This window comes from Tasmannia lanceolata, unplaced genomic scaffold (genome assembly GCF_043159265.1).
Source record: "Tasmannia lanceolata isolate RefF3 unplaced genomic scaffold, GAP_Taslan_0.1 ptg000012l, whole genome shotgun sequence".
Lineage (NCBI taxonomy): Eukaryota > Viridiplantae > Streptophyta > Magnoliopsida > Canellales > Winteraceae > Tasmannia > Tasmannia lanceolata.
This window is the reverse complement of record NW_027518689.1, coordinates 5,024,678-5,050,661: the sequence shown is the minus strand read 5'-3', so window position 1 is coordinate 5,050,661 and position 25,984 is coordinate 5,024,678. Positions and strand designations below refer to the sequence as shown.

The window sequence follows — 25,984 nt, the reverse complement described above, 5'->3', positions numbered from 1 at the left end:
CGTTGCGTCTTTCCTCTGCTTTTTTCAAGCATCACAAAAAAGGAACTTTCTTAAAGGAGAAATGACAAGTAGTGAAAAGGTAAAAGAGGGTTTGTTTGTCATTCTTAGAGTGGCTGCCGTTATCAAAAAAATAAAAAAAAACCCAAACGGTAAAAACTGAAGTTTCTCATTAATCTGTTGCATTTTTGAGAGATGCCCATTTGTTCATACTAGCTTGAAATTTTAATCTCTGCATCGAAATCATTTAAAACCCAGAAATTATTTTGGGTTTTTTCTTGGAGAAGATTTTTTTTTTTCTATATATTTTACCCGAGTTTCTGATTCTTTTTTCAGACAGTGGCTAACAAAACAAGCAAAGGTTTGGTTTTTTCTTTGCTTTAGTAATCTTTTTAGAGTGCCGTACAATCAAACTAGTACCAAAACCCAAATTTGTTCTTTCTTTTCTTTTTGATTTTTAGTTGAGAAAGTCTATTCTTTTTTGCAACACTATGGAGTTGGGTTCTTTTCTTTAGTGGAAAAAAAATTGAATTTTTGAACTATTTTTTATATTTCTCTAGGTAATTTGAATTGATTTTATTCAAGTCTTAGTTCAAAGAACTTCAATCATTCTCCTTAATATTCTTTTGAGGTCTCCCTGTAGAAGATTTAGGTTTGTCTTGAGGTTGGTTTACAATAATAATAAAAAAAAATTCTCCTTTTTTTTTGGGACTTGGGTTTTCCTTATCTTTTTTTTCTTGTAATGAAATTGACATTAACTGCTTGTAATCAGTTTCTCTTCAAGGAATTTTCATGAGGGTTTGGTTCTTCAAGTTCAATTGCCCTTCTTTCATTTGCTTTTGCAAATCCCCTCATCCCCTTTTTTCTCCCTGTCCATTGAATTTGGATAACACCCAACATGTTTCTTCAAGTTTATCTTCAGTTCCTGATGATTTAGGCCAGTTATCTGAGGTTGATAAGGATATGGTAGTTAGGGAAGTTCAAATTCTTCCTAAGAGCAGTCTAAAAAAGCCGTCGGATTCGGGTTCGGAACTTGGTGAAAAGGGGAGAGTGCAATGGATGGATTTGTTAGGAAAAGAACTAGTTGAGATCAAGGAATTTGAACCAAGGTTGGTATGATCTCCTCTTAGAATTCTGCTTGTTCATTATGCTTTTTAGTATTGTTTCGTTTTTAACTTTTTATATTTTACGTTTTTGGATTTTTGGCAGACTTAGTATGAATTTGGATTTACTTTGTAAATTATATATGTAATTTCTTCATATGATTGTTATTGTCTATAGGAAGATCTTCCAAAATTCTTCTTTTCTTGAACTGGGTACGCGTGAAATGCAATTTATTCTCTGAATTTTTAGATTTTAGAAGAATTAGTTGAGCATATTGGTTTATTCATGTTGGATTGAAACTTCTGTAAATATAAACTTTGATGTTATCTTCTAATTCAATATCCTGGTAAATGTTTGGGAGTTCTATTTTTAAACTAATTCAGCAAGACTTGTAGTGAATCAGTTGTCTTACATTCATATAAAATAATGATAGGTAGCAGTTTTTTGGAATCTGATACTTGTTTTAGTATTCTCTCCATTCTTTCAGATTCTTTTTCTTCATTTTGAGTACTGACAGACGTAGATACTCGTTCTGCTGTATGATTTACGATTTGGGATTTTCAATTTGCAAAATCCCCTGAAAGAAATTGAGAATCTTAGTTAACAATAATCTTTTTATCAGCTTGTTCAGATGTGTTGCATTTATTTGTTTTTGTTCACTAACTATTTTTTACCTGTTAAATTTTGGTATTATCTACTGCTTTTGCAAACACCTAGACACCCTATGAAGTCGAAACATGAATTTTATTTAGTTGAATTCTTGAACCATTGGCCATTCAAAAAAAAAAAAAAAAAAATCTTAAACTATTTTCACAACTTGTTTGGGGGTCATGCAGATTTGGCCACTAAGTTATGTACCACAATTACCAGGATCAAGTTTTTATCCACTTTTCATGACTCATTACCAGGATCATGGTTGAATTTTTAATTAATGGAGGAAGGTGGCATTTCAAATGGAATATAGATGAGACAGGGTTTCTGTGAGATAAAGGAAGAACCGAAGAAGTATATTTTTAGGATTTCAAATATATGTAATGGATAGTTAACTATCATGAAGAGAGGGAAAGAGGGTGAAGGGAGGCGATTGAGGAAAGTAGGAGGAGTGGTGTCCTAAGGTTGAATTGGAATTAATCAATTTTGTTTTGATACATTGAAGGAAAATTGTAATATATAGGGTTTTGAGAAATGTAAAGAAAGATGAGAAACAAGGGTTTCACGATGTGGGTGATGCCCCTCTATGGATTGGATGGAGATATGAGATATCTTCTGAATCTTGATCTTGTGATCTTTGGTGTCCTTAGGTTAGATTTTGAAAATATGTATTTTGAATGGTTGAACTGTAATTAATCAATTTAGTTTTGATACCTTGAAGGAAAATTGTAATACGATAGGGTTTTGAGAAATGAAGAGAAAATATGAGAAACAAGGGTTTCAAATTGGGAGAGAAGGAAATAGGAGAAACTTTGGTTTCAAGTTGTGGGAGATGTCCCTCTATGGATTGAATGAAGTTCTTCTGAATCTTGATCTTGCGATCTCTGATACCATGTTGAACTTGCATCAATCTTATGTAGTCCAGGGGAGGGTAAGAAGAAGAAAGCGAGGAAGGGGAGAGCTATAGTTTTTTGAAATTATTATTATGATGTGAGGCAAAGCCCTAATACAATGACTTATATATGGTTGAAAGTAACTAATTAATAAACCACCATTAATGACACATAACCTATAACTCTAATTAAATCTATGTGTTATTTCTAACATTAATTGTATCCCTTTCTCTCATATGCTTCCTGCATAGGCAATTGAACTACAAAAAAATGCAATGTTGTTTAAGCTCACGGCTATTAAACAATGCTCTGAGGAGGCCTCATGATGAATAATCAGAGGTGATCCCTGCGAAGCAGATGCGAGCAACAGCTTAGAGATGGAGATATAACCATGGTTTTAAATTTCGACCGTAATCCGAAATTTCGGACTGAAATTTCGAATTTCGGTTGGGACCAACACCAAAATTATTATACCCGAAACGGTAATTTATTTGAAATTTCGATTGGTTTACTGAAATTTCGGTTCGTATGCCCGTATTACAAAATTTCGTCTGAAATTAACGAAATTTCGGTCGAATTTCATGGAATTTCGTCGAATTTGAATGAAATTTAGGCTAAATCATTTGAAATTTGGAATTTCAATGAAAGTTGGGAGTTTGCATGTGATGCCTTCCCTCATGTGATGATGTGACTTCACTTTTGCCATGTGAATATGTGAATAAATACAAATGGCAAGTTGGCAAATGGCAAATTGTGATGTGAAATTGGGAATTCACTTTTGCAGAGAATTCTTTGCATAATGGCAATTGGCATGTGAATTCTTTGCATGGGAATTCACTTTTGCAGAGAACCCTTGTGATCTTGTCGGGGAATCATATGATTCATATGAGGGAAGGCATACTCATTTGAGGGAAGGCATACTCTATATAAAGCCTTATAACCTACTATAAATTCCCAAATCATCTCATTTTGAAATTAGGCTTACATCAAAAGGGAGAGGGAGACTAAGTCGCCATTTTGGCTAAGCTTCCAGCAATTCATACGTAGATTTCAAATTTTTGAGAGGGGGGTAAGTAGGTTTTTTTTAGTTTATTATCATTTTTATTCATTGCATGTGTAATAAGTAGTCTGATGGGTCCGAAACTATGTAGGTGTTGTACCTACATAGTTTCATCTAGACAGTCCCATTTTATTCATTGTAGGTGTTACAAATGGGAATGAAAGACAATTGAGGAGGCAATAAGCTCTCTACGGACTCCATGTTGATGTCATTAACTTAATACCACATCGAGTTACGGGGCGGTTCGAATCCATCATCCCTGTCTCGGTATCAGGCATGATGCATGTGCTGGCGAATCTGGTTTTTAATGAATAAGTAGTACTACTGCTAGGTCCTAGGAAGCACGGGTACTCTCCCGGGGATCCCGTACCCGTATCCGACACGTATGGGGTGCGGGTACGCCCCGGGTACGTCCCGGGTACGCACCCCATACTTTAAAAAAAAAAAAACCTTTTTTTTTTGTGTCGGGTGCGTCGAGGGTGCGCATCCGTCGCACCCGACATTGAGTTTGGACACGGTTTTTACCTTTTTTTATAATTTCATCTAAAAGATGCAGTTTTCCATGAAAAGTTTTCTATTCCCTGTTAAAAGAGCTGTTGCTTGTTAGTAAAGACGTGCTGTCTTATATGTAATAAATGCTTTTAATAAAAGCCTGCAGCTTTTGTGTGACTTCTGCTTTAAAAGTTTGCTTCTTTTTGACAATTTGACAAGTTCTAACAAATATATGATCTTTATTATTTGCTTTCTGCAGAGAAACCTGACAGCTGCACTGAGTAATATCTTCCATAATACGAAAGCAAATAATACATAAACATACTAAAAAGCATGTACATTATATTAGACTTGCAAATACTTGTTGACAACAATAAATATAAATATATATGTATATTTATATGAGAAGGTTGCTGCCTGCGCCATAATGGCACTGACACACTCTGAAATTTCTGAAATGACAACTATGAGAAATATATGATAGTATAAACATAGACTTGCTACAGCAAAACCGAGAGGAAAGAAATATATTTTTATTTTTTATTTTTTATAAATATATAATAAAAAAATAAATATATTATTATATTTGGCGTACCCGAACGTACCCGCACCCGGGATTTTTGGAAAATCACGTACCCGTGTCGTGTCGTACCCGCACCCCGTACCCGTACCCATTCTTCATAGGCTAGGTCATTTGAAGCACATATGTTTGTGGGATTGGTGGATGTAATATTGATACATAGTCGACTCAACTTGCATCAGCAATCCCAAACGAGGGTAGGTGGTAGTAGGGTCGGATGATGTCGGGTCTACTCCGGAAGTGATGCCTCACCATATGCATGTGCGTATGAGTTATATGGCATCCCATACCCATATGACTCGCTTTGGGACTGTGTCTGTGTATCAGTGCCATATGGGTAGTCATACTCGTACACATGCCCATAGCCATACTGCCCATACACATAATAAGCAGTGGAACCCAATCCACTCTTAGCTTCGACTGGTCCATAACCATAACTCTGCGAATTCCCATCTTCAACACTCAAATTCTCGAATGTGTCTGTCAAGCTATCAACACCACAACAAGAATGAGTATCTAAGGAGTCGACTTCTTCATCGTTGGGCCCCACATTGTTTGGTTGATCCAAACCGCTCATTTGTTGGACCATACGTTGATAAGAGTGTGCCCCTATGGAGTATTTTATTGGCAAGGTTCATTTGACTCTCATTTTAGGTAACTGGAAAATGGAAAGCCTACTATTATGGCCGATTATTTTGACGATTTTATAATCATTGTTAGAGATGGGAATGCCAGGATGGCGTTAAATAGCCACAATTGATACCAGAGTAGAAACAAGCGCCTCTATAGTCGCTTGTTCCTAGCATTCCTCTTTGAGAAATACTTAACTATGCAAGCTTACGCCATATAAAAACTCAAGGGATATGGGAAGATTATAATGCCACCCCTAGCAGTCTTTTAAATGTTGGAAATGGGGCAAATATGGTACACATGCAATGAATAAAAATGATAATAAACTAAAAAAGTCTCAAAATTTTGAAATCTACGTATGAATTCTTGAAAGCTTGGCCAAAATGGTGACTTAGTTTCCTTCTCCCTCTTGATTGTAAGCCTAATTTCAAAATAAGATGATTTGAGAATCTACAGTAGGTTATAAGGCTTTATATAGAGTATGCCTTCCCTCATATGAATCATATGATTCCCCGATAAGGTCACAAGGGTTCTATGCAAAAGTGAATTCTCATGCAAAGAATTCATATGCCAATTGCCATTATGCAACGAATTCTTTGCAAAAGTGAATTCCCAATTTCACATCACAATTTGCCATTTGTCAACTTGCCATTTGTATTTATTCACATATTCACATGGCAAAAGTGAAGTCACATCATCAGATGAGGGAAGGCATCACATGCAAACTCCTAACTTTCATTGAAATTTCAAATGATTTAGCCTAAATTTCATTGAAATTCGACCGAAATTTCATTAATTTCGGACTGAATTTTGTAATACGGGCATACGAACCGAAATTTCAGTAAACCAGTCGAAGTCTCCGAAATTTCGCTGCAATAAATTACCGTTTCGGGTATAATACATTTCGGTGTCGGTCAAATTTCGGTCCGAAATTCGAAATTTAAAACCATGCTACTTATTCAGTAAACAAACATTGTATTTGTTTTCTGGCATTTAATGGAATTTGTGAATTTGATTGTTTTGAAGAATGGCATTTATTTGGCTCATAAATTCACGAGATTGGGTGGCCTAGGGAAGAAAATGGGGCAAATTACGAATTTTACATTTCGAAAATTTGGGATGAAATTTCAGTCATTTCGCCTGAAACTTCGCACTTCTATTAATTTTTTTTTTTAAACCAAGTTTTAAAATAATAAATTTCTACCAAAATTTTGGGAGAAAAAATATTATTTTTTAATTCGTGTAATGGATTTCGACGGAAATTTTGAAATTTCATTCGAAATTTCAATTTCTGATGGATCCGAAACCTGTACCGAAACCGAAATTTTAAACCATGGATATAACACTCCCTCAAAGATCGTTGAAATGAAACCATGTGAACAAGAGGTTTGGTTAACATGTAGTTTGTTTATTGTTGGTTTCTTTTATCAATTCACACTCGAATTTTGCTTGCACATTCTAGATCTCTGATGGATTAACTAGATACCTTCGCCTTCCCTTCTGGTCATCATGCATTTCTGCACCCTGAATAATTGATTCAAAGCCCTCAGCCCACATACAATTAGGGTTTCTTCATTTCATTCATGTTCAATTAGAAACAATGTCAAAATTGTAGATGGTTCTTGAGCCATAATCTGAGGAAGGGGAGCTTTAGGCTGTCATATTGGTTTTGAACATTTGAAGTAAAGAAGAGGAGGAAATAATGGAGAGCAGAAAGAAACCAGAGAGCAACCACACGAAATATTTCAAGAAGTTCAAGTCCGCCTCACGACTTCTCCTCTCCTTTATATTATAAACTAAAAAGTCAAAGCCTCATGTAATATAAATGCCAAAAGCCACATAAGGTAAATCCAATCTATGTATATAAGCACAAGAAGTCCCCACTTCATAGCTTACATACACATCTAAATGCTTTATATAAGTCATATACAAAGCCTATTTTCCAAAACCCCCTCAAATTGATGCTTTAGGTCAGATAGGAGTGCTTCTGTCTTCATCTTTACCATTTTCTTTATGTTTCTTATTAATTTTCTAGTCTTCTATTTGTGAGTACTAGCAACTAAATTGTGGTGTAACTTTTTTCTTCCACATCTTGTTCTATATTTTAGGGCTTGGATACGAGGAAGGCCATGTTGCACGAGTACAAGTACTGATTTTGAAATCCAACATGGTTGTTGTTGAGTCAAAAGGAAAGTGAAATAAATATTAGAGTAGTCAAAAGGATGTGGAAGTGAAGAAAAGGCAACAAGGAGAGAACAAAGAGAGGAACAGGAGGGGATTCATGAGAATTCAAAAGTGTTGAGAGTGGTGAGAAGAGAAGAGAAGAGAAGGAAAGAAAGAGTGCGTTAGGGTATTCTCCCCCTCACTAATGTATTTATATAAAAGGAGGGAGTACAATGACAACTATGCCCTTAGGCACTTACACATAAATACACTTCTAACACTCCCCCTCAAGCTGGAATGTAAATATTGATCATTCCAAGCTTAGTACAAATATCACTAAGTCTAGCTTTGCTTAGGGGCTTGGTGAGAACATCGGCAAGTTGGTCTACCTACCTACTGAAAGTGGTGCATTTCTCTCTCTGCTGAATCCTGTGACGTATGAAGTGACAATCAACTTCTATGTGCTTTGTACGCTCACGGAAGACATGATTGGTAGCAATGTGAAAGGCGGCCTTGTTGTCACAGTATAGGTGAGCTGGGGACGAGGGGGGAAACCAATCTCAGATAGAGGAGATCGTAGCTAGATAAGTTCACTTCCAGTATGGGACATGGCTCGATACTCGGCTTCAGCACTTGACTTGGCTATAACATTCTGTTCTTGCTCCGCCAGGACACTAAGTTACCTCCCGCAAAGGTACAATAGCCAGTGGTGGATCGTCGATCGGCTGAAGAGCCAGCCCAGTCGGCATCACTGTATCCGTCCACCCAATGGTGGCCATGTCATTTGAAAAACAGTCCCCTCACTGGGGCGCCTTTCAAATAAAAAAAAATCTGAGTCACACCGGCCAAGCGGGATGTACGAGGAGCACTCATGAACCGGTTAACAACTCCCACAACATAAGAGATATTGGGCCTGGTCACTGTGAGGTATATGAGCTTCCCCACAAGTCTTCTGTATCTACCAGGGTCATGCAACAAGTCACCTTCTTCTGGGTGGATCTTAGTATTGGGATCCATGGGAGTAGTGGCGGGTTTCATACCTAACGACCCTATCTCTTCTATAAGATCCAACACATACTTCCGCTCTGAGAGGGAGAGGCTAGTACCTGAGTAAGCTACCTCAACCCCTAGAAAATATCGAAGGCGACCCAGATCTTTTGTGGAGAACTCTTTCTACAGAAAGGTCTTCAACTGCTGAATGCCAACTGTGTCACTCCCTGTAATAATGATGTCATCTGCATTCACTATTACAAGAACATGCCCTGCACCTGACTGATGGTTGAAAACAGAATGGTCAATTGCACACTATCTTATGCCATATCTCATGAGGGCCTCACTGAACCATCCAAACCATGCTCGAGGTGACTGTTTAAGGCCATATAATGATTTGCGCAGTCTACATACGGAAGATGACATCTCCCCCTAAGCAACATAACTAGGAGGTTGCTCCATGTACACCTCCTCAGCTAAATCTCCATGAAGGAAGGCATTTTTTACGTCTAACTGATACAAGGGCCAGCCATGGTTGACAACAAGAGAAATAAAAACTCGTACTGATGGGATCTTGGCAACAACAGAGAAGGTCTCATGGTAGTCAATCCCATGGGTCTGTGTGTATCCTTTGGCAACTAAGTGCGCCTTAAGGCGCTCAACCGCCCCATATGGAAAGTACTTAATGGCATAGACCCATCGACAATCAGCAGGGTCCACACCAGGAGGAGGGGAGACAATATCCCAAGTATGATTGGCTTGAAGGGCAGCCATCTCGCTGTCCATAGCAGCACGCCACCCAGGGTGAGCAAGAGCTTCCTGCACAGACTTAGGCAAAGAAACAGAGGAAAACGAAGAGATGAAAGTACAAAAGGAAGGGGTAAGACGATCATAAGAAACATAAGATGAAATAGGGTGAGCCGTAGTGCGTGAACGGGTGCATGAAGTAATAGGAGCATCTACCGCTAAATCAGGAGAAGCAGGAGAACATACCTGAGAGGTAGAGGCCGAGATCTCTGGCTGAAGTGACGATGCCTCGGGAGGAGGTGGAGAAGGCTCTGCTCGCGGACGTCGCTGATAGACTTTCTTAGTAGTCTGCAGAGGAGGAACTGCCAAAACCGGAGGAGGAGGGGAGTCTGAGACAGGAGACGGAATAGGCACATCTAAGGAAGGAAGGGGATGGTAGACCAGGGCAGGAAGACCCGAAGAAGGAAGAGGGAGACATAAGGGAGAGGAGGAGGGCTGTGTGCAGGAGTATGAGAAAAGAAGGGAATAGGCTCAAAAAAGGTAACATCGGATGAGACAAAAAGGCGACGAAGGCGGGGGCTGTAATACTTGTACCCTTTCTGGGTACGAGAGTATCCCAGAAAAACACAACGTTCAGCCCGAGGGTCCAACTTATCCAAGCCCGGGGTAAGGTTGTGAACAAAGGAGACACAACCAAAGACCCGTGGGATAAGAGGAAAGGGATCGCCCTGAGGGTGGAGAACAGAAAAGGGAGAATGACCATCCAAAATGGAAGAGGGAAGACGGTTGGCTAAAAAGGAAGCCGTAAGGATGGTGTCGCTCCAATATAATTTAGGAACATGCATTTGGAAGAGCATGGTGCGAGCCATATCGAGGAGGTACCGACTATCGTAACTTCCTCTCAACTACACCGTTCAGCTGGGAGGTATAGGCGTAGGAAGTTTGATAGAGAATACCACGAGATGCAAATAAATCTTGAAAGGCATGGGAGAGGGATGCCCGTGCATTATCTGTGCGTAAACATTTAAGAGGACAAGAATATTGAATAACAATCTCAGCATAAAAAGTGTGAAAAGCAGTAAAGACTTCAGATCTGTCTTTTAACAAATACAACCATGTCATCCTGGAATAATCATCCACAAAAACAACAAAGTATCTATAACCAGTAAGAGAGGTGGTCCTCGAGGGACCCCATACATCAGAATGAACTAACTCAAAAAGACTAGACACATGGCTAACAGCCCGAGGGGAAAACGACACACGATGATGTTTCCCGAGTTCACATGACTGGCACTGAAAGGGCTGACGCGAGGAAGTGATAATGGAGGTCTGCTGGAGCCACTGAGGAGAAGGATAACCAAGACGGCAATGCCACTGATAGGCGTCCACCGAACTGTGCAAAATGGCGGGCGGTGGCGTACACTGAAATTGATAGCAGCCATCTACCTCACATCCCTAGCCAATCGTCCTCCCGGTCGAGAGATCCTGAAACACACAGTAAGAAGGAAAAAATGAGACATAGCAATCAAGAGTTTTAGTAATCTGACTAACAGACAGGAGATTAAAGGGGGACTTGGGAACACAGAGAACATACGATAATGTAAAGCCCCCGTAAGAGTCCCAATACCAGAAATGGGTGCCGTAGTCCCATCAGCAAGAATAACTAACTTAGAAAAAGAGTGAAAAGGACGAAAATAACTAAGAGATGATGAATTACCATTTAGGTGATTGGAGGCCCTAGAGTTGATAATTCAGGGACTCGACCGAGAAAGAATAGTAGTTGGTGAGCTACCTGGATGTGCATAACCAGCTGTGGGTGGACGACTGCTAAGGCGTAGACACTGGAGCTTCTCATAGTCTGCCCTGGAGATGGTCAGAGTATCAGGCTGGGCAGGCGATGGGACACTGCCAAGAATGGAGGGAGAAGCGGACGCATCATTGGAATCAGTGGTAGTAAGGTGGGCCTATCAAGGAGGGCGAAGGTCCGGATGAAGGGTGTATCAAATGTCAACATGGTGACCCTCCTGTCGACAATGAGTACAGTAAGAGCGGCCGCGACCACCAAAACCTCTACCAGTAGCAGAATCACGGCTGCCTCCACCACGACCGCCACGGTCACGACCACTTCCAACCTGGCCACCATGACGGCCAGAGCAGAAACCACTGCATAGGCAGCTAGGGCAGAGCCCTCTGTAGGAAAAGCAGTAGAGGAGCCACCGGGGGCACACTGCTGGGCTTGTGAATAGATCTCAGTAACAGAGGGAAGCAATCCCGAGCCGAATAACTGCTGGCGAAATGGTAAGAAGTTCGTCCCCAAGGAGTGGAATAGCCCTGAGTTGGTCCCACTGACGCTTGAGGACCGTAATATCCGAGGTTAGGGGCATAAAGGCATCCAACTGCTGACAAAGAGAGGCGAAGCGGCTATAGTGGGTGGAGAGAGAGAGAGTCATCCCCACGCTCTAGACAAATCCACTCAAAAGAAGTAGAAAAAATCTGAGGTTATCCACCCTAGAGTAAATGAGAGTCGTGTGATCCCAAATAGCCTTGGCCGAGGGCAAGATCATCAGCGGCCGGGAAACAGCAGGGATCATACTCTGCCATAGGAGCGAACGGACCATAGCATCATCCTGGCGCCAAGGATCATAAGTCGGATCTGAAGAGAGAGTGGATCACGCTCAATAAGGGACAACCAACCCTTGGCCAGAAGAAAGGTCTCAACAGACTGGCGTCAATTAAGATAATTAGAGCCATCTAATTTCTCAAAGGTCATCTGAGGCATAGACTGCTCAAATGAGGGAGAATGAGAGGGAGGGGTGTAGGGATAGCATCCAGAGATTTGATTTCCTTCCTCCTTGATTTCCTGTTTTTCTGAGTTGTAATTCCCTCTTGTACATTTTTTTTGGGCCTTGGCCCCTTTAATATATTATACTTGTCATTCAAAAAAAAGAAAAAAGAAAAAAAGAGGGAGGGGTGTAGCTAGAAGAAGGTGCTGAGGGGACAGGGAAGTACTGCTAGTAGGAGATGGGCTGACATGAGGATTCAGAGTAACAGGAGGATCCATGATCGAATGAGAGAGAGGACCTTACATCCAAAGTGGAAATACAAGAGAAAGAGATAGAATGTCGAGTAAGAAGGCCCAACTAGGGCATAAGGATCCCACTAGACGGGTCGAGAGAGAACATCGCGGCCTCGATGAAGGAGGATATAGAAAGAAAGGGATGACATAAAAAGGCCGCTAGGGCAGAAATGACAAAGGTAAATGGTCGGGACTGCGGAATGGAGAAGAGAAGAATGGGGAATTTAGACCATGTAGAAGATGGGAGAAAAGGAAGAAAGAAGGAGAAGGGAGAAAAAAGAAGAAGGGAGGGTTTTACAGGATTTGGGGATGTGGGCATGGTTTTAAATTCTGGCTGAAATTCGAAATTTCGGATTTCGGTGGAGACTGAAACCGAAATGAAACTGAAATTTGGTGAAATCCGGAATTTCGGACTTTACCAAAGTTCGGCCAAAATTTTCAGAATTTTGGTCCTAAATTTCTAGAAAATGTAATTTAAAAAAAAAAAATGAAATTTCGGACAAAATTTCGAAATGAATTAAATATTCTTTTTTAATTTTTACCAAATTTCGGCCCGAAATTTCGGATTTCGGTGGGGTCCGAAATAGGTATCGAAACTGAAATTTTAAACCTTGGGTGTGGGTGCGGGAGGGATACAACAATGTGCCGGCGAGGGAGGAAGGTTCGACGAAGGAGGGAAGAAGGGGAGGAGCAGAGAGGGGCGGAATAGAGGGTGGAGGCTGGGTGAGGGGGTCTGACGAGGGTTGTCAGGGGGAAGGGGGGGTCTGATGAGGGGGGGGGACGATAACCGAGAGAGGGGCGGGGGGCTGGGAGGAGGGAGGGGGCTGAGGGATAGCCGAGAGGGGGAGGGGGATAGCAGAGAGGGGGGCGGGGGTGCTGAGAGGGGCTCGGGGGGTGGGGCGTGGGGGCGAGTAGGGGGTTGGCAATGGGAGAAAAGGAAGGGAGAGAGGGGCTCGGAGCAGCAGAGAGAGGGGGGGGGGGGGGGGGCATAGAGAGAGATGGAGGGAGGGTGGCGGTGGAAGAAGAAATGGGGTTAGGGTTTGGTTTGGGTTAGGGAAGAGGAAAAAAAAGAAGAAAAAAGATGAAGAAGAAGAAGAAGAAGAAGAAGAAGAAGGATCAATGGTGGTCCTTAGGCGTCCATGCCCTAGGGCTCTGATACCATATAGAGAGTGGTGAGAAGAGAAGAGAAGGAAAGAAAGAGTGAGTTAGGGTACTCTCCCCCCCTCACTAATGTATCTGTATGAAAGGAGGAAGTACAGTGACAACTATGCCCTTAGGCACTTAAACACACAAATACACTTCTAACAAAATGTAAAGCCCACGTATCTTATAACTTTATTATAAATAGACTAACATAAAAAACTATTGACTATCCCATTAGTGATGATGGACCCATAATAACAAACCATGCCAGCTCAAAAGTCAAGCCCACAAATCTCATAATTTTATTATGAATACTCTTACATAAAAATTACAAACTATGCCATTAGTGACGATGGGCTCCATCATAACAAACCATGCCACACATTATTCTTAATAGTTATTGTCAAACACGAGAAACCCGCAAAAATAGTATATGTAGTTTTCCTCGTATATTTTGATTTTTTTTCATTAGTTTATTTTGATGAAGTTAAAAATCAAAGCATTGTGGTAAATGTTTATTTGTTTATGTTAGTAGAGGTTGAAAAATGAACTCTAAAAGTGCAGCACAAGAATCTGAGTGTTGGAATCCGAAATGTGTGGCACGGCTGCATTGCCTATCCAGAAGAATCTGTGCAACGTTGGGACAGTTGGCCCTGGTCTAGAGGCTATTGGATTTGTCTTTCAACAATGGTGAATCATCTTCGACTGCATACAATTCTGGGTATGTTGTCAATGAGGAATTTATAGTGGAGGGACGTGTGCATGAGCTCCACTTTTGGAGGGAGGTGTGTATGAGCTTGAAGAAGATTGATATCCCTACTCCGAAGTGGACCCCAATGGCGCTGGAAACCTGAAGCAACCTTGACGGATCGAGTCTAGGTAACACAGGACTTTTAGGAATTGGAGGGATCCTTAGAGATGAGCAGGGTAAAAAAAGTGGTTGTTTTCTGGTCCAATCAGAATGATGGACTCCAATGAGGCAGAGTTGATGGTTGTTTTATAGGGCATTAGGCTCGTAGAAGGTGAAGATATAGTTCATTTGACAGTGGAAAGAGACTCCAAGAATGTGATCAGGGTCCGCATCCTTGGAGATTTGCTAATGCTATTGAAGAAATATGGGTTCAATTAAGAGGGCACAAGGTCTCCTTTGAGTATGTCAGGAGATCGACCAATTGCGATGTTGATCTACTAGCTCGAGTAGGAGTTGAGAGAGCCCACTTGGACTTGTTTGATTTTCTTCCTCCTTGATTTCTCTTACCTTTATTTACTTGTTTTCTTGTTGGTGTTTTGTCTATGTTGTTTTTGTATTAGACCATCTCGGTCAGTGGTTTACTTGTTTTTAACAAAATTTCTTCATCATTCAATCATACTACTTAGTCGTTGTAACGACCTGGATTTTTACTGCACGGATCGCTACAGGCAACAAAACGTATTTATTCTTGTAATTACATAGCGGAAGGTTAAAGTACATCCTGAATTTACAAAAATCCCAAGTATGACATATTTAAAACCTTTTTACATTTGAGGAGATTGACTAGGTTCATCATTTCCGTATTTCCTCAAGTTGCTTTCACACTTCTCATAACTAAGGTTCCTCGTTGACTAATACTCCCGCATCCAAATTTTCAAATCCTGGTGGGAAAAAATGGGTTAGGAGAGCAGGTATATAGAAGCTTCAACGAGTAGCTGAAATCAATAATAAGAGACAGTTCTATAAAAATATGCAGTATTTTGTATAGAACATAATGTGAATTTAAAACTAATAGTCTAATACTAATAGGATTTTTTTTATAGAAACAACTTATCTAGATAGTAAAACAAACCATTTAAAGCCCAATAGTTTCCAACTGTTTCTATTTCTGAAGTTTCCTGTAACGATCCGCCTCACCCTCGTATTGTCCGCTTTGGACTTGGCCCGCTTCCGCTTTTGGGTAAGTCAACGGCTCAGAGGTACAAACTAGTCACACGAGAGAGACTATCGTCCATTTACCTCTTCCATTTCTTTCATTTCTCATTTTCGTTCAAACTTTTCGTGCATATGAAATCAAACATTTCATTTCATTTTCCAGAATGAAATACATTTCATCATTTTGAAACAAATATAATTTGATATTTTTCAAATGTAAACAATGAATATTCGAAGTAAAACAGATAAGAAATATCTGAATAAAACAATATATAATCATATCCCCATCACTTTCATTGAGAAAAGATACCAGTCGAGTCTAGCTATCACCTGCCTTATCAAACCTGAGAAGTGGGAATTTGAAGATGTTTGACCTTGAAGATGACAACGATCAGGGAGAAGTGATTCTGCTAGCCTTTTCCTTCTTCTCCCTCTCTTCCTCTCTTTTCTTTCTCTCCTTCTTTTCCTCTCTTCTCTTTCTTCTTCTTCCTTTTCTCTTCCTGGCTGCTCTATTTATAGGAAAAACTGAGGGGAATAGTAACATGGGAATAATTTTTATGCATAATAACTGTTATTTTTACCGGGTATTACATTCGTGGCCCTCTAATTGACTATGGATCTCCTCTATAGCATTTGCAAGTCTCCATGGAAAGTTGTTCTGATCTCTCACCCACGTGATTACGTTGAGGGAGTCTCCCTAGATGATAATGTGGTCCAATTGAGATTGGTCTACCAATTTGATCCCATAAGGACGAATCTGAACCTCTAACTTGTTAAATCCTTTCTCTCCTATGGTTCTTGAGCAAGTCCAAAGGATTTAACTAAGGGCCCGTTTGGATACCCCTTGGATTTGGATTTGGAGGTGAATTTGGATTTCCAAATTCCGTGGATTTGAAATCAAGAATTTTAAAATTCACAAATTTATAAATAATGCCGTTTGGATGACCACGTATAGATTTGGATTTCAAATCTAAATTAATTTTTTTTTTGTTTGGATACTCTTTGGATTTGAATTTGAAATCTAACAAAACGAAAAAGCCCTAAAATACTTGATAAAGGGGCATTTCAACCATTTTCCAAGATCCAGGGGTAATTTTACCCTATGTGGGGGTATTTCGATCATTTTTTTTGTCATAAGGGTGTTTTAGTCATTTTCCATGACTCAGGGTATTTGGTCATTTTCTCCCGGTATAGGTGTATTCCGGTCATTTTGCATGACCCCTATTCTAGTCATTTTACCTAATGTGGCGTATTTTTTTCATTTTTATCTCATGAGGGTATTTTTAGTCATTTTAGTCATTTTTCATGACCCATAGGTCATTTTTACTTGATATAGGGGTATTTCGATAATTTCTCATAATCTTGGGGTATTTTAGTCATTTTACCCTGTATGAGGTTATTTTGATCATTTTTATGTCATAAGGGTATTTTAGTCATTTTGCACGTCTCGAGGTATTTTGTCATTTTTACCCAGTATAGGGGTATTTCTAGCCATTTTACCTAATATGACGCATTTTTATCATTTTTATCTCATGATGGTATTTTTAGTCATTTTTTATGAGCCATGGGCCATTTTTACTTGATCTAGGGGTATTTTAGTAATTTTCCATGATATTGGGTATTCTAGTCATTTTACCCTGTATGAGGTTATTTTGATCATTTTTATGTCATAAGGGCATTTTGCACGACTCAGGGGTGTTTTGTCATTTTTACCTGCTATAGGGGTATTTCGGTCATTTTTCCTGACTCGGGAGTTTTCTAGTCATTTTACCTTATACGATGTATTTTGATCAGTTTTTAATGTGATGTGGGTACTTAAGTCATTTAACACTTTTTTGGTATATTTTGGTCATTTTAACCTCTTACGGGTCAGATTTAGATTTATAAATAACCTCTCGCAGGAAGGATTTATAAATCCAAAAAATTACACTAACATGAGGAATTTGTAAATCTTGTGGATTTCACTCAAATCCAAATCCAGATGTCATAAAGGCTTGCCAAACGCCGAATTTGGATTTAAAAATCCAAATTCACCTCCAAATCCACATCCAAGGGGTATCCAAACGGGCCCTAAGGTCATTCCTCAGAAGGCCCCCAATGCCTACCGGGCTAGGGTTACCAATGCTCGACCCATCGAAGTTCAGCTTTAGCCTCTCTAGTGGAGGAGGGTTCCATCTTGGCCGAGGGCCTTAAATATGCATGCTGCTCTTCATAATCTCCTCCCAAGACCTGTAGAAGGACACCGAAATACCTCGGAACTCGGACATGCTAGATGCCCACTGGACAACCATAGAGAAGATTTGTCTCTGATTATTACTTACACTTCTTGAGTAGGGGTATCAAGAGGAGCAAATCTCCATGACTCAAGTGGCAGCAGAGAATAATTTTCTCACAATCCTACCTCCAAAAGTAGGAGCAAATCTCCATGACTCAAAATGTCCAACAATATGGCCTATGAGAACCTCACTAGCACCGAAGAGACCGAGAACTACGAACCAAAGGACACAAGTGATCCTACAATGTAATAGCAGGTGAAGAGACTCGACATCAGCTAGACCAAGGACGCAACGATTGGCTAGAATCTTACGTCTATGAAGAAGGCGGTCTATCGTGAGGATCTTGTTTAGACATGCCATCCAACAAAAAGCGTAAACACTCAATGGGGCTTGGATATTCCAAACCTATCTAGTAGGTGATAGAGCAGAAAATTGGACCAGGCGTTCATAAAACTATTTAACAGTGAATATACCCATCGAGGTCCAACCCCTGAATCTTGTCACTTCTTTTCTTGGTTTTTGTTACTTCAGATCTTGTGATGATTTTTGAAGAGGTAGACATCCCAATGCGCATCAAAGGCTATTCAAAGAGGGTAGGTCTTTGCATGCCAAGGTCTGCCCATGAAGTGAATGATACTCTTGAGTCCAATCTAGAGAGGAATTTAGCCACCTTAAACTCTTCCTGCCTCTTTGAGAGCTCCATATCGGATGTTAGAGGTCGATTCACGTTTAATTCTTCCCACATACCAAGAAGTGTACCCTATTGAAACAATAATATGGTCTCCAACAACTGATCAAGTGATATATTTTCATTTGAAAAATTGGTCTCGCAAAAAAAATATCGTAGACCATGACTTGTGTTCAATATGACCTTCTGATTTGGAAATGGATGCTTTATGACCCAGTGCATCAATTTGATTGGAAATGTAGAGAGTAGCTTGCATATGACTTGTATAAACCACTGTGTATAAAAGTCATGGGTAAATTACGGTGCATATTAAGTCAAAAATTGATGTTGTATGGTGTATGTAAGTTGTAGGATTAACGTTATATACAAATTATGTACAGGTGTGCTAGTGTAGATAAGTCCCTTAGGTTAGTTTACCATCATGTATAACAGTTTTGTGTAATGCCCATGGCAACTTATGCGAGTTACATAAAGGATAGAAGACGAGTTGTGAGCCTTAACTTGAACTCCTCCATCCTAAACAGTTTATGTGGGTACCTCTTGTGTGTTCTCTCTTCTCTCCTATCTTCTCCTATTCATTCTTTCATGAATTCACGTGGATTTGTCAGGGGAAATATATTTTGTATAGTAATCATCACATATGGATATAGAGATGTACTTCGATGTAGATTAGTTTGGTTTTCGAATGGATGGACAATCCACCAGTGGGTATCATAGATACCTTGTTACTCAGAGAAATAAAAAGTGAATGTCTAGTACTAAGATCAGATGCCAAATGTAAATATCGGGTGATTACTCATGGTAATTGTTGGTTAATTTGGCTTAGGACTATTAAGAAGAAGGGATTGGAGGTGAAGCTCCCATTGTGATAAACAATCTACAATAAGCATTGATCCTAAGTTTGTGTTCCACAAGGGAACAAATCATATCAAATTGGGTTTAGAGAGGGTAGATCAAAAGTGATCCTCATTCCATATGTTAAATGGAATGACTAGGGTTTTCTTTTTCCTTTTTTGGAATGGAAAATGGGATGACTAGTTTGCCAACATTCTTAGTAGGAAGAAGCTACAATGCATCCTTTTGCCAACATTCTTATTAGGAACCAGCTTCAATGCATCCTTTGCAAGCTGGCCATAATTGACACCTAAGCCCCAATTTGAGGTGCAAAGTTGAGAATGTAGATAAATATAATTTCTTTTATTTTGCATGTATTTTATCATGAAATTGAAGGCAGTTTGGTCATTTATATTGATCCCACTGTAGATATGAATAAAATAGCTGGATTGATCAATTAAGCTAGATTTTCTTCTTCTCATCTATGTAAGTATTTTTTTTATTAAATAATAACAAAAGCATTATTAGAACAAAGGGATCACAAGAAGGGGAAGATATTGCCCATTCAAAAACTAATCATATTTACTTCTTTAGCAAACATTTTCGTTACATCATTACCTTCTCTCGACACATGCGAGAAGGAAACATCAGTCGTTACTACATAAATCAAGATTCTCATCCCACCCACAATCACGGAAGAGGCCAATACTATGAAGATGCGAAGACAGGTGAGGTTTTGCATTGTTTAAATTGTTAATAAACTGCCAAAAATCCCCTTTCTTATTCCTAATAACTACCAATTTTCTGAGAGAGCTTCCGCCAAAGTTAGTTTGAATGCATCTTGTATTTCTACTCATCTTCGGAGGGCAGCTATAAATGAGAAACCACGGTAAAGATCTTGAATCATCAAACCCCGAAATTCTTTCCTTCTTTGGGACCAATTAATAATTAAACTTTTTAGTTCTCTAATAATAGTTACAATTGGATTGACCTTATCCTAAGAGTGGTTTCTCTTTATCTCGATCTGAATCTCCTACATTGACCACGAATAAAGTATCGGCCCATAAGTTTCTCTTCTGTGCTGAGATTAACGGCCTCTGACTGTAGATAGTTCCAATTTGAGATAATCAAGGTTTTAAATTTTGGTTTCGCTCATAAGCAAAACCGAAACATTTTAGTTCCAGTACTACATTTCGGCCTAAATCTTGTAAAATCACGGAAACATTTCAGTATGAAATCACGGTCAAAATCCAGGTAAGATTCTTCACCACTTACTTTTCTTTCTCTTTCTTCTTGTTTTTTTTAGAAATATCTTAAAGGAATCTCATTCTTCTCTTTTCTATGAGTTGAGTAAATTTTGCTTAGGGTCCATAAACTTTGTTTTTTTAACCGAAAAGTTGCATGTTTCACATATTTAGACCGAAACATTAACGAAATCCTGAAATTTCGAGCGAAAATTGGTATTTTTCTTAATCCAAGTAGATTTCGTTTCGGTAGCAGCTGAAATCGAAATGTTTCGGCCGAAATTTAAAACCATGCAGATAACCTGAAATCCAAAGAAAAATGACGTGGAAGGCATTCCGATTTCCAAACCTTTTTGGCCTGTCATGAAATGGAGGAAGCTGTTGATCCCAGATTCCTCCGTTTCTTTACAGATTGTGTACCTGTTTTCCAACCAAAACATTTGCTTGTTCAACTTGTTGACAGCATTAATGTTTACCCTTACAGCTACCCGAGAAAGTGCTTGAACTCTTGGAGGTACTGGAGCCTCCCATGACCTGGTCAATGAGGATGTAGAAGCATTCTTTTGTAGTAGACGGTAGACCTAAAGAAAGAAAATCATCATCAAGAATCAACCCTGGTATTCCACGTCAAATTCTTCTACCACTAATCATATGAGAAACATTCACCAGTTCCAACAAAGAACGTAACTTCGATAGGTTCTTGAACTCAATATCCTTAAGGTTCCTTCTCAAGACCCACACGTTCCTTCTCAAGACCCACACAATATTTTATGGAAATCCCATGTATGTGTGTATTAACAAGAAGGCACTTTTAGTGTCTGAACTCTTTAGGGAAATGACACTATTTGAGTTCTCACTGGTCGGAAGGTTAGGTTCAGCCGATTGATGCAAATGTGCCGTGGGGCTCAATGCATGATCACAGGACACCTTGGAAATGTATGTTATATTTGGACCATTATTATATGTTCCTTGTATTTCACCTCATTACTCTGTTTCAGCAGATTGATGTCTACGAAATGAAATTTGTCTTAATGATCCTTTTCACGGTTATGCTGGAAATGATAGGTGGATATGGTAATGGGTCTGTTCTGAAAAAAAAAGGGCCTGATTCTAGGGTGTAAACGAGCTGAGCCAAGCTTGGCCCAGCTCGGCTCGGCTCGTTAAGCTCAAGAGCTCGGCTCGGGCTCGGCTTGGGCTCGAACCAGGCTCCAGCTCTGCTCGGCTCGGCCAGGCTCGCGAGCCTTACCGAGCTCGGGTTATATAAAGGGCAATGATATATTCACACCCCTCATCTTCCCTAGACAACCCTATCTAGTGTAATTTGACTACTCTTTTTACACCACGGGGGGTGGTCCAAGTAATAAATGGGTTCCAAAAAAGAAGTGACATATTTTGCCTCCCCCTTTCACTCCCTAGACAACCCTTTTAGTGTATATATTAATATATAATAGATATTTAAATATATTAAATCCTTAATGAGCCTTAACGAGCTGAGCTCGAGCGAGCTTCCGAGCCCGAGCCCAAACTGACACGCCTACCTGATTCCCTTGACCTCATTTTGGCTGTGATCTTAGGAAATAGCTTCTAGATTATGTTTATGTTATAGCTGTTCTAATATTCTTTAAAATAAAAATATTGGTGTTTGTTTCAACAAGAGCTGTCTTACATTTCAAATTTGATCATCTTGCTTTAGTGCACCCAAGATAGAAGGTGTTTACTTTAGCATTGCGTTTATTGCTATTGTTTATTCTTTTCCACAAGTGATAATTTATTGATAAGGAGGAAATAAATACAAAACTACACCAGGGGTGATATCTTCTCCATGCACAACGCTGTCGAAATACTAACTTCATTCTTATCTCTGGAAAAGACAAAAAAGAGATTTGAATTCTGATATAAACCCAAAATCTCATAAAAATCGAAGGATGTTCTTCACAAGTTCTCACTTTTATTGATGCCCACCTTAGCATGCTCAGTGAGCTTCCCTCCACTAGAGGGTTGATAAGGTCTTCCCAAAAATTACAGCATCAAGCATATAGTAAATGCCCCAATTTATGGAGGTGAAGCTTTCTTTGGGTTCTAAGGGTTTGTTTCATATACTTTGAGAAGATGGAGAAATACCTTAGAGAACCTTGTTACTTATGATATATGGAGCAAATTTCATTTCATAATTTTTACAGCTAAGACAGTCTACAATGCCTACACATTGTCAAAACTGGGAGAATGTAAAACATTTTAGTAATGCAAGCTCAAAGCCTAAAATATCTTGAGCTAGAAGTCTTGGTGTTTGGCAGGTAGGGAACGTCTACATCAGATTCATCTAGTTAATTTACAAGTTCAAATGTATAGCCAAACATATGGAGAACTTCACGAAATGTTCGTTACCTAGGGGCTAGGGCACTCAAAATCAATCAAAATATCGGAGCATACATTATGATAAGGGATTTGTAAGCTCCATTGCAAAAGGCTTTTCCTGGCTGGTCTGTCGCAATTCAGACCAGCCACCTTGTGAATGGAGACAAAAGCTGTTGTCTCCATTCATGAGGTGGCTGGTCTGAAGTGTGACAGACCAGCCGCGAAAAGCCTTTTGCGATGGACGCTAGCAATTCCCTTATGATAAATATCGGAGCATACATTATGATATTGATTCAAGTTATCACAACTCTAGCTAACTATGTGATGTGATCCAGCCCAAGTGAGCGCATATTTGTTTTTATCTTATGAAAGACTTAATTAGTTTAGGTCATTTCTATCTATGGACTTGTTACTATTTTTTCTATGTTTATTATCCTAGGTGTGGGGGCTGTTCACAATTTTCACATCACCCAGGGGCTAGAGCTCGCACCTAACCCCACTTAAGTCACTTAAGTGGCTTTTCTTTTATTTCATCGATGGCCTAATAGGTCCCATCAATTAGAAAGCCCAGCCACCCTTATAAAACCCCAAAAGAAAACCCTAATGCTCTGTTTGGTTGCTCATTTTGAGGGGATTGTAGGAGTTTCAAATGCTTGAGATCTTCCAAAGATCTCCCCAAAGCATGTTTGGTTGTCATTTAGACCTTTGACCACTAGACAACTTCTAGAGATCATTATTGCTTTTATCATAGGTGGCGCCTACGTGGCGGAGATGTTCACCCCCCCCCCCCCCCCCCCATATTCTTCTCCCCTCTTTTTTCATGGGGAATTAGGAGAGGATTCTTGTCTCATTCTTTTTCTCTCTTTCTCTCTCTTCCACCCTATATTTTGATAACGGCACCCTACATCTTCCGATAATCTTCTCGCGCAACCAAACACTACTAACAAATCTTCCTCCTAATCTTCATCCCATCTTCCATGCTTGTCTAATTGACGACTTCTTCTCCTAATCTCCCAGCCATCTACAAGCAACCAAATAGAGCATAAAAGGCACTTCTTGGGAAAAATGGAGCAGCCCCTCCTTTTCTCCCCAGAAGCCACAAGATATTTCCCCTCGCTTCTTCCTTTCTTTTGTTTCATTTTCGGCTAGTAGATCTCCCCTCCACCCTGCAGCTGACAGCCCTAGGCCACTCCCCCTCCCCCTCCCCATTTCCTGTTCCCTTAACCTCTCTTACGGCTGCCGGCTAGCACAACCCCTTTGATGCAGTCAATAATCCCTATTCCCTTCTCCCTACACCTCTCGATCTGCACATTCGTTGTTATGATGTCCTTCTCCTTATTCTTGCGATAGCCCAGCTTTGTAGTGGTTGTCCACATCCCTCTCTCTTGTATAACAGCAAGCAGTTCTCCCCAAATTTTAATCTCATTGCTACCCCCTCCCTCCCCCTCTCCCCTTTATACTTCTGTTTTACGTTTACCCTTCCACCAGCTGGTATCACTGCATTTACAGTAGTGAATCACTTCCATATGACCATGTGGCTTCCCTTGCTTCCTCTTTAGCCTTTCCATCCACTTGCCCCACAATTTTACTCATCATCCGTTGTTCGTACAATGCTTTGACGGACCGAGGTTTCTGCTATTGCTTCAGCCTCTCTCGGGAACTCCTTATCTATGGGGTTCAAGACCGAAACCTACACGATCAGTTGAGTTTATCCCTTTTTTATCGGTTACTTTATAGACACCTTTGGTACCTTTTTGAGCTTCACCCTCACCCCTAATTTTGCAGCCCTATGCCATTGACTAGCCATTTTTCCCATTCATAACCTAGACTTTTTGGGGCCCTAGTTTTGACTATTTTGCATCATTACAGATTATGGACAGATTTTTTATATTGTTGTTTCTCTTTATTCCTAGAGCTGATTTCTTTAATATGATATATAATTTCTTTGCAAACTTCACTTGGCTGAATTTATCTTGTTAATGAAACAACTTGAAGCCTTTCAATCATAGCAGAAACCCTAGCTTTTTATATGTTATTTTTGGATGTTAAATCTGTTGTGGAATGTTGGCACTAATTTATTGAAATTTAGACATTTTACGCTCCAGCTGTTCTCTCTAAAGAACCCGTGAACCCTAGGTTTACAGTGACTTTACACCACTATAATAAGAACAATTAGCAACTTTGACTTGAGATTATCCTTATTTTATTAATCTGTGATTTTTCTATTACACTGAAGTTGGTTGCTGGGCTTTTTTTCCTTACATCAACTGGAATAATTTCATGCAGCGAATCAGGAGACCCGGAGGATGACGGTGATGGGAACCAAGCTTGTGTTTGTGTCATCCAGTGACTGGTTCTTTGTGTATGTATGGAATATACCAAGAAATTTCTAATTATTCTGCAAAGATGCACAACGGCTTCAGTGCTTTGCTTTTATGATACGATTTTGACTTATGGCTTGCTTCACAAAGTATTTCTTCTACTAGCATGAGCAACCCAGTTACTGCTTGGACAAGAAAAGGGTACTCTTTCATTAGGGTTTCCTTTCCGGGTCCTTTATAGTTCTTGCCTGGTCTCCAGCATTCGAATAAAATGTGTACAGCTGCATTGAGCTATATATTGCTGTTGTTGGCTTAATTTGTTTCTTTCTCGCCAACATTCAAATCGAATCGGACATTGTTAGCTGTAGTCAAAATTCTTGTAATTGATTTTTGGGCATCTCATTATTTACACAGTGGAATGCTACCAGTTTATTTCATTTATGACTGATTTTGAAATAATCGTATAGCTTCTGGGAATTCAGGTTTAATTTATCAGTTGTAGGTTGTCTTTGTTGAGAGAGGTAGAGAAAAGAGAGAAAGTAAAGAGTGAGAGAAAAGATTGAGTTAGGGTTCTCCCCCTCCCTCATGTAATATAAATAATAAAGAGTGAAGTACAAAGACAAGTATGCCCTTAGGCATTACAATAAAGACCTAAAGACCTGTTAACACTCCCCCTCAAGCTGGAATGTAGATATCTAACATTCTGAGCTTGTTACAATTATCAACTAACTTAGCTCTACTTAGAGGCTTCGTGAACATGTCTGCTAATTGATCTGTAGATCTGGTAAACACAGGAGATATGTAGCCTCGCTGAATCAAATCTCTAATGAAATG

The 25,984-nt window shown here is 39.7% G+C and overlaps 1 long non-coding RNA gene across 1 annotated transcript; it reads left to right on the top strand.

Annotated features, from left to right (window-relative positions):
• On the top strand, positions 1–25,587 carry LOC143887044 (uncharacterized). Its single transcript, XR_013254001.1, has 2 exons — positions 1–1,106; positions 25,116–25,587. It is a non-coding gene; the product is annotated as an uncharacterized LOC143887044 (long non-coding RNA).
• The last annotated feature ends 397 nt before the right edge of the window (positions 25,588–25,984 follow it).